We start from the raw sequence: 12,709 nt of genomic DNA on the forward strand, positions 1-12,709 counted from the left end.
GGAAGTGACGCGAGCGAGTTCCGGTTGGCCGGAGCCCAGCGGCGGGTGTGAGAGTCGGTCGGGAGTCGCTTCCAGGATCCCGCGATCCGAGAAGCCGGAGTCAGAGCGGGTAGGTAAGCGAGCGCGGGGAACTGGGGACGGACTCCTGAGGCATCCTCAGAGCTTGACTTCTGCGCCCAGACGGTGCAGATCTAGGGCACCGTGATTCGACTGCCAGCCGTGTTGTAGAGCGCTGCTGACTCTGTCTCAGTCTGACAATATCTAAATTATTTGGGACACCTCCTGGTGGTTGGCCACTGGTAAGCTGAACCCATGCACTGAACTCCCGACCATTCCCCTCATCGTGGTGGGCTTGGAAGCCGTCCTGAGCTTCTGTAGAGTACCCAGCCCCTCTTCGTCTCTGGGAGTCTAGAACCTTAGAGTAAATGAAGATCTCCCTTGCTGATGACCAAGCTGTTTCTCAGGATTTGTCAGTGGGGTTCTCGTTCTCCCAAACCACTAGCCCCTGCTTCTGTCATCTATCCATTTCTAAACAAAATTCAGACGTGTGAGTGCCTTCTAAAGCGTCGGTGGCCAAGGGAATGGGGCCTCCCTCCGTAGATCTCTAGCAGAGGACCTTCATGTTATTTCCTACTTCCACGAGGAATAGCATTCTCTGCGTTTTCCAAATCCCTGACCGCCTGTATTTCTTTACAGTGGGGTTATTTGCAATAAAACATGAAGGTTAGCTACATCTCTTACAGGAAGCCATATGTGACCCTATGTCACATTGCTTGAGAGTTATTGGTGACTTCCAGTAAGTTTTGTACTGTTATTTTTTGTTATTCTGAAAATTCATACCAAAAAAATCTCATAATATGTAGGCTGTGGAACTGATAGCTGTCTTGACAACATAGCTCCTTTTCCTAACTTTAACGTCTTTCACCTCTCCTTCAGAGCTTGTCAAAAATTTTGTAGATAGATTGCACTGATCCTTTGGAGGAGTTTGTACAAGTATTTCTAATGTTGTAGAGAATTTAATGTTCTGACTGCTTACTACCTATTAATTGTGTTGTCATCAGCCCTGATTTTAGTTGTGTATTCTTAGCATAAATGATAATAGTAAGAAACTGTTATTTACTAGGCAACATTCTATGCATTATGGATTATGTTTTTATTGACCTTTGGAAGAGGTGGTGTGTCCCAGACATAAATAAGGCAAATTTATACTGTACGGTAGAGATTTTTATATCATACTTCTTTGCCCATATTATTTTAAAACTTTGGAGCATTTTTTTCCCTTTGAAGAATATATCCTACCTGATTATCATAATTTAATTCCTGTGATTCACATTCCAGAATTACCAAATTTCTGAAATAATGATTTAATGTGCCTTTTAGCAATTTAATACCTTATAGCTACTTTAATCAGTTTGTTTTTATTTACATATTTTTCTTCTTTTTGAGTTAGAAATTTTTTTCATAGTTGTCTGAAATCAGGCGACAAGATTTTTGAGATGTGGAATTATATAAATTAGATGTTACCATTTTTAACAGCTGGTAAATTTGCTTTTTGACTTGAAACTGCTAAACCTGGTCTTATATTCTTTGTGTTCAGTCCAGTTATTCAGGGATTGATTATCCAGATTTTCTCACTTTCCAGCTTCTTCTTGAGTTTGGCTTGAATTACCACTTTTTAGGATTACAAAGATCATTAAACTTTAAATCAGAAGACCTACAGTGGAGTCTGGGCTCCAGCACTTCTTGAGCATAGGTTGGCAAGTTACCTGACTTTCTGAACTGACCTGAATTGTGTTGATTAAAACGATGCTTACTTCATAGGATCGTCACAGTGCTTAAGTGAGGTAGTGAATGTGAAATCACTGTATAAATGACAATATGGTGATACTGTTATTTTATTCTGAAAGCAGGAAGTATATCAGTGGAGAATACTGTTAACTTTGATCATTTCACAATTTGGTGTTTGGTATTATTAAGTATGTTTCCTCTCTGAAAGTTTTATCACATACTTCTCTGAGATGATCTTTGCCCTCCTTTTGAACTCAATAAAAGCTAGCCAGGAGTAGTTGAAACGGTAATCTACTGTATTAGTCACCTTAGTTAATAAGTAGGTGACTTGAAAATGAGTTTAGTTTTGCATTTGGGAGTTTAGGTTTGATCTTCTTTGGCCATCAGGTACTGTCGCTTAAGAATTTACAAGAGTAGGGGAAGTTGAACTTTTGGGTGCTTACATGTAGTTAACTAAAGCCTTACGTTATTTCACTGAAAGTTATTGAAAGCAATATTTAGAATGAGCTGCAACCTCTGTGAACACATAGTTGGATTCTTCTCACTTAACAGAGGTGAACATTAGGGCCCAGAAACAGTCAGTAATTGGCTTGCCTGAGGTCATATGGCTTAGGTAGTGCCAGAACCTGAACTGGAAATGAGGTCCCAAGTGTTCTTTCTTTCTGCTGAGGTTGTCTCCAGGCATCTTTATTTGGTTTGGCAATATTTCCTGGCGTGCACGAAAATGGTTTCTTATGTACTAAAGGGATCTATATATGTGAATACATTTTTTTTTCCCCTTTTTAGCTGATTTAGTCTTGTAAATTCTAGGAAAACAAACACTATGCTTGGCAAGATTTGCAGTGGAGTGGCATAAAGATAGGAAAAATTTGGTTCTGTTCTTCAGAATAGTTACTCTTGAGTTCATGCTTCACTACTATCGGATATCAAGGTGTCTTCTTTCTGGCAAGTAGAAAAGACAGAAGATCTTTGTAACACATGTCTCTACTTGAGTGAGTGTTCTTGTTAATGAGTAGGAGGAAGCTGTGTTAGTTTCTTTGCTCCTGATAAAAAAATTTCCCCAAGCTGTTTATAATTTCAGTGTAATTATTTCATTCTGGGTAAAGAGCCATTGTGGAAGAGTTAATTTTTTGTCCTGTTAAGAATCTTTTTGCTTCTGTTGATTTCACAGAACTTATTTAGTCTCTTCAGTTCAGTTCAGTTGCTCAGTCGTGTCCGACTCTTTGCGACCCCATGAATCGCAGCACGCCAAGCCTCCCTGTCCATCACCAACTCCTGGAGTTCACTCAGACTCACGTCCATCGAGTCAGTGATGCCATCCAGCCATCTCATCCTCGGTCGTCCCCTTCTCCTCCTGCCCTCAATCCCTCCCAGCATCAAAGTCTTTTCCAATGAGTCAACTCTTCACATGAGGTGGCCAAAGTCTCTTAACTATAATTTAAAGAGTTTGTCAGGATTCCAGAAATGAAGAAAATCTTTTCAGTAGGTCATTGTGGTGTTTTCTCTTATTCTTGAGGATCATTAATAAAACCTTGGTCTTTATAAAGGTTTTCCTGGAAGGACTACGTAAATAGTGTTAAGAGCCTCGGCTATGAATTTAGATGGCCTTCGTTCAAATTCCACATCTACTACTGGGTAACCCTTGGGCTACTTAACCTCTTATTATCTCAGTTTCCTCCTAGATATTGAAGTTAGTACATACCTTTATTGTTAGGGTTAAGTGAGTAAGGTTTAAGTAAAGGGTTTAGAAAAGCGCTGCCATATAGTTAACCACAGTTGTTACGTCATTGTGTGGTCTACTAAGCAGTTGCTAAGATATTTTTCCCACCCTCTTTGGAAAGCATATCTTTGTGTTGGTGCTTACTTGATTATTGTCACCTCATTATTAATGAAGTTTCAATAAATATCTACATGTATATATTCACATTTCATGAATATTTTACAAATATGTTGTTCTTGTAGGGCATTACCTCAACTTTTTTGTATTATTAACAGTTTACATTATATGTGTACGCCATAACACAGAATTTGAGAATTGAAATTTGAGGGTTTGATGCTTAACAATGTCTTCTAGCACTTACTTTCTTTGCCTGAGAAGATCATCTTGCAGTATCTCTTGTCATATCTGTCCATTCATCCAATCAGTGATCAAACACCTTATGTCTTAAGCCTTTTACCAAATTCTGGGGAAAACAGTGGGACACACAAACTGATAGATATTTTAGTTAGGAACCCTGTAGAGAAAAAAATATAAAAATGAAAGAATAAGCACAGTGTAATAAATGTTATGAAGGAAACAAACAAGGGTTTAAGAGAGAGTTAATGTGGATATGTGCTTGTTTAAGACTCCAGCATGGTGCACCAAGAATATAGTGACGTGAGATGAGGTAGGAAACATTCAGGGTCCAGATTATGTAGAGGTTTGTAGGCTATGGAAATGAGTTTGGATTTGATTTTTAGGGTAATTAGCAAGTGTTTCTACAGTTTCAAGTAGGAGAGGAGTATGATTTATAAGCAGTTTACTCTTGCTCGTATGTGAAGGATGAATTGAAGGGGGCAAGAGTAGAAATGGAGACGTTGAGTCCATTGCAGTAGTCCAAGTGAGAGATGAAAATGGCCTGGATCAGAGTAGGGGCAAACAAGTGGAGAGCATAGTGGGTGGACACTAAGTATGTATGGAGCAGGACTTGGTCTTGGATGTGAGGGGTAAGGAATTGAGAAGAGTCAGGGATGACTGTTCTGGATTTAGTACCTGGGTGGATGGTTATGCCAAGTACTGGGAGAGGAAAGGTTTGGGAACGACCAGGTTTGTTACAAGAAGGAGGATGGGGAGGGAGAAGAAAGTACATGTTCAATTTGAGGTGATTAGGATTCATCCAAGTACTGCCATCAGGTATACAAATCTAGAGGTCAGGAAGAGAAATACAAATTTCAATACAAAGGAATGCATGTAAAGAGTGATATAGTGGGTTATGAAATTGTTGGATTACAGGATGGTCACAGATTCTTTTCATCATTATATGCATACCCCTCAGCAATATGATTTTTACTTCTAGAGTCTGTTATTCCACCCCTTGTCTTTGTACTTGACTACGTGCTTTACTCTGGGCAAAGGGACATCCGGAAGTATGACCACAAGGAGAGACTTGAAAAGCACTTGCACAGAGGGGCCGGTCTTCTCGTAATGTTCTATTGAACCCGGAGCCCACCATGTGAAAAAGGACCCAGGCTAACGTGCTGAGGGTGTGGACAACCAGTTGTAGCATCCAGCTTAGACCAGCCCAGCTCAAGAGCCAAGCTTGCTGAGACCAGAACTGCCCAGCCTAACTCACAGAACCATGAGAAATAGTAAATTATTTTTTTTTTTAAGTAAGTTTTGGAGCTCAGTTGTTTGCTGCTGCTAAGTCACTTCAGTTGTGTCTGACTCTGTGCGACCCCATAGACGGCAGCCCACCAGGCTCCCCTGTCCCTGGGATGCTCCAGGCAAGAACACTGGAGTGGGTTGCCATTTCCTTCTCCAATGCATGAAAGTGAAAAATGAAAGTGAAGTTGCTCAGTCGTGTCCGACTCTTAGCGACCCCATGGACTGCAACCTACCAGGCTCCTCCATCCATGGGTTTTTCCAGGCAAGAGTACTGGAGTGGGGTGCCATTGCCTTCTCCGGCTCAGTTGTTTAAGCACCTGCAAAAGTCAGTGGATGTACAACATAGTAAATCAACTATACACCAATAAAACATTTTTTAAGATGATAATGGATGCAAATGATATCTCACTACGATCTTGGTGTTTTTCTGTGTGTGTTTGAATTTATTTACTTATTTTGGCTGTGCTGATCCTTTTTGCTGCGCATGGGCCTTCCCTAGCTGCAGGGAGCGGAAGCTTCTCTTGTGGAGCACAGGCTCTCAGTGAGTGGGCTTCAGTAGTTGTGGTTTGGGGGCTTAGTTGCCCTGCAGCATGTGGGGTCTTCCTGGACCATGCATTAAACCCTGCATTGGCAGCAGATTCTTAACTACTGGACCACCAGAAAAGTCCCTTGGTTTATATTTTTTGCTTATCAGTAAGATCAGGTAGATCTCTGTTACGAAATACCTCTTCATGCCTTTTGCCTGTTTCAGTTTTGTAGCATTATTTGTCTTTTTCTTAATAATGTAAAATTCTGTGTATACTCTGGCTACTAGTTCTTTTCAGTTATGTGTTCCTGTGGTTTGTTGTCTCGTTAAGATACTTTGTGATGAATTTTAAGTGTAATTTCAAGTTGTCCAATTTATCAGTCTTTTTCTTTATGGTTAGCTCTTTTGTGTGTCTCAGGAAATCCTTCCCTACCCCAAGGCAGAAAGGAATTTATGTTTTCTTCTACAAGTTTTGATTCTTGACTTTTAAATCTTCAGTCCGTTTGGAATTGAATTTTGTGCATGGTTCAAAGTGGGATCCAGATTTTCTTTCCTTTTATGGATAATCAGTTTGAATAGTCTCTCCTTTTCCCACTGAAGTCTTGCCATTTCTGTCATGTAGAGTCCCAAATATACAAGAATCTTTTTAAAAAACTTTATTTGTTTGTTAATTCATTTGTTTTCGGTTGTGCTGGCTCTCGGTTGCTGCCTGGGCTTTGTCTAGGTGTGGAGGGAGGGGGCTGCTCTTCGTTGTGGTGCGTGGGCTTCTCATTGCAGTGGCTTCCCTGTTGTGGAGCACGGGCTCTAGGCTCCTGGGCTCCAGTGGCTGTGGCTTCTGGGCCCTAGAGTGCAGGCCTGGTAGTTGCAGCGCATGGGCTTAGCTGCTCCTCTGCACGTGAAGTCTTCCCAGACCAGGGATTGAACCCGTGTCCCCTGCCCTGGCAGGCGGATTCTCATCCACTGTACCACCAGGAAAGTCCAACAAGAATCTTTTGAGAAGCCATCTTTTCTGTTTCTTGGTCAGTTTGTCTGTCTCCGTGCCTGTAAAGCACATCTTCATTATTTATTACTCTAACGTATGTATAGAAAGATAGATATAGTCTGGATATAAGAACTTTGTCAGATATATATATATATATATATATATATAGCAAGTATTTGCTCTCATTCTGTGGCTGACCTTTTTTTTTTCTTTTAACAATGTGTTTCAGAGAGCAAAAGTTTTTAAACCTGATGAAGTCCAATTTATACATTTTTTTTCCTATGGGTCCTGCTTTTTAAATCTTAAGAAATATCTATCTACCCAAAAACTGCCAAAAATTTTTTTTTTTTTTTTACGGGGAGCCTGATGGGCTGCCATCTGTGGGGTCACACAGAGTGGGACACAACTGAAGTGACTTAGCAGCAGCAGCAGTTTCAGTTCCTGTGTTTAGATCTGTGACCCATTTCAAATCAGTTGATCATATGAAAATAAGCGTCAATGTTCTTTTATAAGAATATTCAGTTGAGTGGATATTCCTTTCACCATTAAATGGCCTTGTACTTTTGTTGAAAATTAATTGACCCTATGTGTGTGGGTCTGTTTCTGTATTCTCTACTCTGTTCTATTAATTTATACCTATCCTTTTGCCAAAGCCACACTGTCATGAATACTGTAGCTTTATAGTAAAGCAAGTCTTAAAATCAGTTAGCGCAAGTCTTCCACTACTGTTGTTTATCCAAATTGTTTTAGCTAGTCTATATAATTTCTATATAATTTTGAATCCATTTGTCACTTTGGATTTTTTTGAAAGCCTGCTTAAGTTTTTGTTTGCGATTACCTTAAAGCTATACATCAGTTTGAGAGAAATTGACATAGTAACAATATTGAGTCTTCCTAATGGTGAGCTTGATACATATTTTCCCATTTATTTAGATCCTCCCTGATTTCTTTTTAAAACCTTTTTAGAATAGGTCTTGTGCGTGTTTTGTCAAACTTACCTCTTAAGTATTTCAGATGCTATTGTATATGCACTTTTTAAAAATTTAACTTTCTGTTTATTCCAAGTATATAATATTGATTTTGACCTTTTCTCCTGTGACTTTGCTAAATTCACGTATTAATTCCAGTAGTTTTGAGCATTTTTCAGTTTTCTCTTACTTTGACCCAAGTTATTTAGAATTGTGTGCATTAGCTGCTAAATATGTACAAATCTTATATTTTTGTTGCTAAAGTTTGACATAATTTCTAGGTTGAGAATGTGGCCTATGATGCCCATTGTTTAGAATTTTTTCTGACTTATTTCTTAGCTTAATAATCATAAGTGGTTTATGAAAAAAATCTATATTTTCTAATTGTCATATGCTGAATCTTGTACATATTCCCCCCCGTATTTTATTTCTTAATTTTGTGGTTAAATCTTCTATCTTACTGAATGTTTTGTTCTTGTTTTTTTGTTCGTTTGAAATATCAGTAATTAATAGTTTTTTGAAATTTCCCAATATAATGTTGGATTTATTCATATCTCTGTGTATCTGTAACCTATTTTTATGTTATAAATTTTGGTGCTATATTCTTTTAGGTGAATTCAAATCTAGAATTGTTATATCTTCTTGATGAGTTGAACCTATTATCATTATGTTCTCTTTCCCTAATAACGACTTTTGCCATTTGTCTTACTTTCAACCTTTCTTTATCCTACTTTTAAAACCATGGAATTTTTAAAAATGTAATTTGCAGGGACTTCCCTGATGGTCCTCTTTCCACTGCAGAGGGTGAGTGTTCGATCCCTGGTTGGGGAACTAAGATCCCACATGCCTCGAAGCGTGGCCCTCCCCCCAAGAAAAAAATTGCAATATGTTTTTTGAGTGATGAGTTTAATCTGTTCATGTTTATTGTGATTACATATTGGACTATTTGGACTTCTTGGTATCAAGTATTGTTTTGATGCTCCTCCACTTTAGAACACTTTAATCTTTTCTCTTTCTCATTTATATACCATTGCCCAAATTTTACAATCTGCTTATAAATCACAAATTTTAGAATTATCTGGATTAAAGCCTTCATTTTGATATAAATAATCTGAAGCATGTACCCTTGCCATTTGAAGATATTCTGTGACTTAACTTTTCATATTAATGACTTGTATAAAGCAGCTTATGTTCCTCAGGGGCAATAAGATAGTGAGGTCTGTTAAGCAATCTGAATGTGAAGTTTTGTCAGTGAAATATACAAACAGTAATAACCTACAGATGAGTCAGTTTGAATAATGAGAAGCAATAGAGCTTAGTGTTTTCTTAATTCTAATAATGGGGAACATTTATAAATGCTAGGACAAGCTAAACCTTTGAGACTTTTTTTTGGCCTTTTTCTCCCCCTGTGACTCCAGAATTCATTGATGAGAATTGAAAAATACTGTCATTTGACTGTTTTTTGTAGTAGAAGAAACATTGAATTTGGGCTTGAGAAAGTGAGGTCGAACTCTTACCTTGTCATTTATATGCTGCTGAGTTGCTCTTTGGGGCCCTTGGAGCCCTCAATTTCTCATTTGTAGAAGGCAAGTGTAAAAATGACTGTTTTTTACAAAATGTTGTTAGTATCATATTAGCTACTCTTTGTGCAACCTGTATATCACTGTACAGAAGGAGTTTATTACAGAAATCCACAACCCTGGCCTTGGTCTGAGTAGGATTCACAGACTACTGGAATAGGAAGAAAATGATGGCAGTCTCTCACTCTGTGTACCTAGTAATTGGATGAGGAAAGGGAGAGTCAGGGTGCAAAATGACATTCGGAAGGTCTCTCAGTTGGTGGAGTCTCCCAAATCTAGACTGTTAACTCCTTTTATTACCTTATGCTTACTCTCCATCTTTTTGGTGAAAATGTTTTGTTAAGATTGCATTGGTTATTAAAAAAACTGAACGAACATTTAGAAATAATTGAGAGAAGGTGAAAAATGGGATTTTTAGGTTGTAATTTTACAAGTTATGCATTTTGCCTATGATGATAAAATCGTGTTTTTACATCGCAAATCTATCAGACTTACAAAAAGGGAGTACCTAAAGTGTCTTTCAGGTTGTATTTTTTTTTTAACTTGGATTTTTACATAAAATTTAATTAAAAATTAGGCCTGAAGCAGTGGCCTTTTTCAGCAATTAGAAGACCTTGATGAGTTGCATATACTTTACATTTCGCTTCACTATGTTGAGGGATATTTTAGGCCAGAAAAATATACTTATAACCTGCTAATACATTATTAGATTTATTGAGATTCTGAATGCTTTTAAATTGTTAACTAACTTGGGATTTTAATTTTTTTAATTTCCCCAAACTTCAGAAAGTTCAAAAAGATTCAAGGAATATTTTTCATATATTCTCATTCAAATTATGAATTTTCAGAGAACAGATTGTTGGACTGTCACTCCCATGTGATGGATACTCTCTAGCTCAGAGCCAGATGATCTGATAATCACTCTGATACTGTGCATGGTGTTGGAATTATCTTTGCCTTTCTGCTCCTGTAAAAACAGAAAACTGTGTCAGAACCTCACTGGTCAAGATATATTACTCTTCAGTTACAGTGTTTATTTTTATTATGTTTCCAAGAAGAAATTGCAGTTTCTTAATCTTTTTTTAGGAAAGTCTACAACTATTTTGGAACGGTCTGTGACTGAATATACTAAATAATCCAACCAAGGACACACACTCTAAAAGCAGAAAAGTTTACCAAAAGATGTAATATTCTCAAGTTGGCTGTTTTTGTGTGCCTTATATGAAAAACACTGTAGTTTTATTGAGAAAGCTGACTTAATATTTTTGTGAGAAAGTAGAATCATGTGGAAAGATGGTTTTCTTAAAAGGAAGTATGTTCACTTTATTTTGGAATTCAGTGATGAAGAAGATTCCCTGCTCTGTTTTCTTTTTATTTTCATCTTGGTAAATTCTCCAGTAAGTCTTGGGTCGTTCAGTAAGCTGTATTTTCATGACACCCTCCAGTGTTTTTTGTGTCACTTGAGGGGACTCACAGTAATTTGCTTTTACATTGTTTTTGCGTTACAAGTGTAGCTAATGTTTAAAATGAATGGAGCATTATAGTCTTAGTACACTGGATGTACAGCCTACAAAGACCCTTTGTCAGCTGATTTTAGCAGTTTTCTAAGAAACAAAAAACCCCACATATTTTAATATCAACCTTAGGTTTTAAGTGTGCTTCAGCTGTATTTAAAATCTGCTAGTTAGAGCCTTTTAAAGCATTTCTTGTATCTAGATATATTTTCACGGTGAAAATTATTTCATGTTTGAGTTAATCTGCTTTCATATTTTTGTCTTATCATCCCATCCATAGACCTGTAGAGTTTATTTCAACAATTTTATTCTTAGAAACAAAACTGACTTCGATGCACGCTATTCAAATCGACATTATAACAGTCTCAGTGCAAGGCTGCATTGAGTGTCAGGAATACGTCTATGTGCTAGGTTCCTTTTTGAGGAGATTTCAGTCTTTTAAACAGGCTAGTAGTTGGGTTTATTCCCACATCCAGGGATCTGACTGACAATATTCAGTAACAGATTTTCAGAATTTGTGCTACTTCATTAAACTGAAAAGCGGCTCTCCTTAAAAATGTTTATTTCCCCTTTCCCTCGATACATTGGCTAGAGCTTTTTTGTTGTTCAGCCACCCAGTCGTGTCCAACTCTTTGCGACCCCATGGACTGTAGCACATCAGGCCTCTCTGTCCCTCACCATCTCCCGAACTTTGCCCAAGTTCATGTCCATTGCATCAGAGGTGCCATACAGCTATCTCATCCTCTGATGCCCTCTTCTCCTTCTGCCCTCAATCTTTCCCAGCATTAGGGACTTTTCCAGTGAGTCAGCTGTTCATATCAGATGACCAAAATATGGGAGTCTCAACTTCAGCAACAGTCCTTTCAACAAGTATTCAGTTTATTTCCCTGAAGATTGACTGGGTTGGTCTCCTTGCTGTCCAAGGGACTCTCAGGAGACTTCTCAGCACCATAGTTCAAAGGCATCAATTCCTCGGCCCTCTGCCTTCTTTACTGTCCAGCTCTCACAACTGTACATGACCACTGGGAAGACTACAGCCTTGACTATAACATGGACCTTTGTTGGCAGAGTATTGTCTCTGCTTTTCAACACACTGTCTAGGTTTGTCATAGTTTTCTTGCCAAGAAGCAAACGTCTTCTTTTTTATCCTGTAATGATTTTTTACAGATTGTCCTTTTGGTACTTTTCAAAGTGGTTGCATTGATGAAAAAGAATTCATTTTTGTTATCTAGCATAACAAACCAAGATCTTTCTGTCGATGCTTCTGTAAAAATCAGTTTGCAGGCTCCTGAATATTATAGAAATATGGAAAACAAGTACCTGTAAATGAATACTTGGGCAGTATTGACTATGGTTGTTTTGGAAAATTGAGACATTCCTGGAAAGGGTGTAGAGAAGCTAACATTAAGTGCGTACTGTGTGCCAGCCAGACTCTGTGCAGGACAATTATGTATAATTTTTCTGAAAGTAGAGAAAATAAATGAGAGTCCCCAGAGCAACACGAAGAACATTTAAGGATGACATGAAAATAGGAATGGGGATATTTTATGTGTAAACTCAAATGCAAAAGCTTAAATTACTTACCCAAGGTTATGCAACTAGTAAGTGATGTTGGTAGGATTTTTTTTTAGCACCAAGGAAATAAAACTACTTTCAGGTGGGAAGGAGAACAGAATTAGAATAGCATGGATGTATTAGTCTTGAAGTGTGGAGTACAGGTGAAATGCCGCTTGCCCTGATTTGGCCTCTGATCAGTTGAGACATTTTGGCAGCTTTGGGGCACTGAGTTAATGTTCTCAGTTCTGGAGGCTGGAAGTCCAGAATTAAGGTGCCAGCTCTCTTCTTGGCTGGGACATGGCTGTCTTCTTTGTGTGTGCTCACATGACATTTCCTTTGTATGCATACAGAGAGAGGTCTCTGGTGTCTCTTTTCTCTTCTAAGGACGCCCGATCTATCTAACTAGGGTCCCACCCTTAGGACCTCATTT

The 12,709-nt window shown here is 38.3% G+C and overlaps 1 protein-coding gene across 2 annotated transcripts in view; it reads left to right on the top strand.

Annotated features, from left to right (window-relative positions):
- The first annotated feature begins 46 nt into the window (after positions 1-46).
- The window catches only part of VMP1 (vacuole membrane protein 1), a 127,882-nt gene continuing 115,219 nt past the window's right edge, over positions 47-12,709 (top strand). Inside the window, exon 1 of one of the 2 annotated variants that reach the window (XM_068976085.1) lies at positions 47-113. The gene's annotated coding sequence lies outside the window, so the exon portion shown is untranslated. The remainder of the gene's footprint in view (positions 114-12,709) is intronic. The other variant, XM_068976084.1, reaches the window with a different exon arrangement.

The sequence above is a fragment of the Capricornis sumatraensis genome, chromosome 8 (genome assembly GCF_032405125.1).
Source record: "Capricornis sumatraensis isolate serow.1 chromosome 8, serow.2, whole genome shotgun sequence".
NCBI lineage: Eukaryota > Metazoa > Chordata > Mammalia > Artiodactyla > Bovidae > Capricornis > Capricornis sumatraensis.